Here is a 2832-nt window from a genome sequence, read left to right on the forward strand (position 1 = left end):
CACACTCACACTCACACTCACACTCACACACACACTCACACACACAGAGCAGTGTAAACACTTCCCAGACTTGTTTCTCAGACAGACACGGGCTGATATAGAGCAAAGGTCACGCTACACTCAGAGCACACTACTGAGGGAAGGTGGCAGACAGACACTCAGAATATAAGTCGGTCTTCAAGCACACAGGAAGTCAACATTTTATTTATTTAGTTAGAACACATTATTAGTCTTATGGTTAACAATTCATGCAATTCAATTCAAGTTTATTTGTATAGCGCTTTTCACAATGCAAATCAGAAAAAAAATTATTTGTAAACAGTAAAACTGTAAACACTAAAATCAGCTGATAATTCCAATGAGAAGAGATTCAAAAATCTGAAAAAATAAAAGAATAATGGAAAGATAATGAAAAAAATTACAATATTAAAACATTATAATTATATTATAATATTATAATGTATATTAGTAATTAATATAAAAATATTTTATTACTATATTATATTTTGTGATATATTTTACGTTAAATATGCGGTATATATAATAGAAATGTAAATTATATTAGGATGTTTTATATTATAATTATCTCATAATATTATAAATAATAAAGAAATAGGCTCCTGTGTTTTTTTTTATTATTTAAGAAAAAGACAGAGACAATAGACAATGAGACAGAGACAAATATTCCAGAAGATGGGCTTCGGTGCTTTACTAACACACGAGGATCATGGGAAGAGACGGGGCGAATGCTGTGCTTCAGAGTCTCTCTCACACTCACACACACACACACACACACACACAGACCTTTATTTCACAGGCTGGTCCTCCCTCTGACCTCTGACCCCTGCAGCACAGACGGCCCTACAGCTGCAGCGTCTCATATGCTAAATGCTCATTTACATACATCTGAATTAAACCAAGACAGCAAGTAAGACTCAGATGAGATTGTGAGACTAAAGTGACCTCCAAAACACACAAATACACACGCACGCACGCATGCGCGCACGCACACACACACACACGCACACGCACACGCACACAAACTATGTTTTGTTTTTAAAACAAAATTGTTGTATTTTAATTTGATTTTAGTTATCTATATAATCACAAACATTAAAAACATCACAATATATTACACTATATTATAAATACATGCATAAAGAAATAGAATATTGCGTAAAAAAAAAAGGTTTGTACAATGAGACTAATATTCCTAAACATCGGCTATAGGACATAATATCATAATAGTATAACACAATATAACACACAATAGTATAACACAAGTTTTATGATTTTAGTTGCTTTTTGATTAATATTTAAATAACCCATTCAAAACTTTTTAAAACTGAATTTTTAACAATTTTGGAGTTTTTAAATGAAAAAATAAAAATAATGAAATGTTTAACTTTTATTTATTTATTTGCTGAATTTTGGGTCCTACTGACTGTCTGGACGATGACAAAAGTTCCAGATATAAGAGAATTCCCATGATTCAACACACACGTGTTCATAACCGGAGCTGCTCACGGTGGTTTTAGTCAGGAACGTTCCTCTGAAGAGCAGCGAGACACAGAGAGCATGCTGGGAAAGCGGACGCAGACGTGACATAACAAATGACTAATGAAATCAAGAGTGTGTGTGTGTGTGAGAGTGTGTGTGTGTGTGTGTGTGAGAGAGTGTGTGTCTCAGGGGTCTCTCTATATTCCCACACACCCCATCTGCTATTTACGGCTCCAGACACTGAAGCGTCTGTGTGAGTCTCACTGAACACAAAAGAACCTTCAACCAAACCACCATCAGTACAGATGAACAAAACCAGCACATGATCTCTAGGTTAACTAAACTAACTCCACGCTTCCAGGCATAGTCCAGACACAAAGCCAATCTCCTCGCGTCTCTGCCAGCAGCATATGCTCATAGCCGGGCAAACAGAGTCCAGACTAGCTTTACCTTCACCTGGGCCGCTGCCAGAGCGCTTAATTATTAACTCACACACTCAGACAGGAACTCTTAATGGAGACTAAAATAGCTAGCACTAGCTGATGAGAGTCTGAAGCTGATAACAGATCACAGCGAGTGGGACAGAAACACACTGATAAAGGCAATCAATCAATGGCCAATAATGAAAGAGTGGGACGGCCCGGGACAGTGTCTACTGTACTTACTGTACATAAACAAGTTCAGGGAAAGGAAAGGATGACAACGCGCATTGTGTTCGTTTGCTTTATTTTGCAAAAGCACAAATCTTCTGTTTTTATTGTGAGTGTGCAAAAATAAAAGTAAACACTTTTGCGGATTATATCTTACACCAAAAATTTAGTTTTTTTTATGTTTCAGCTGTTGGATCGCGCCGGCGCCTCGCGCGCGCACACCCCACATATTCTAGCAATTCACACTTACATCGCAGTCTGTTCATTATCAAAATAAAATACAGTCAGCTAAACATATAAAAGGTTACACTGGTCAGTTTAAATAGACCGTAGTATACCGGTCCACTCGGCTGTATGCCAAGGACTTTTTTGTTCATGTGAAGAGGATGATCTTTTCCGTCTATATGCGAATGCGTGTAAAGTACAAGCCTAGTTTACATTATAAATAATAGTTAACATTCAAATACATTGAGAATATGGAAACATTTGGATTTGTGCCGAATGAGACGTGAGTAATAACCTCCAAATACATCTAGCCAAACCCGCGCTCGCTCCGTCACGTATGCACGCACGCACGGTCACGATCTAATGCACTGCAAATGCCGGATTTTTACGCCGGAAGACTGGAGGAATGATGCTGAAAATACAGCTGCGCATCACAGAAATACATTACAGTTTAACA

This window comes from Sinocyclocheilus grahami, unplaced genomic scaffold (genome assembly GCF_001515645.1).
Source record: "Sinocyclocheilus grahami isolate Dianchi unplaced genomic scaffold, SAMN03320097.WGS_v1.1 scaffold965.1, whole genome shotgun sequence".
NCBI classification, from domain to species: Eukaryota; Metazoa; Chordata; class Actinopteri; order Cypriniformes; family Cyprinidae; genus Sinocyclocheilus; species Sinocyclocheilus grahami.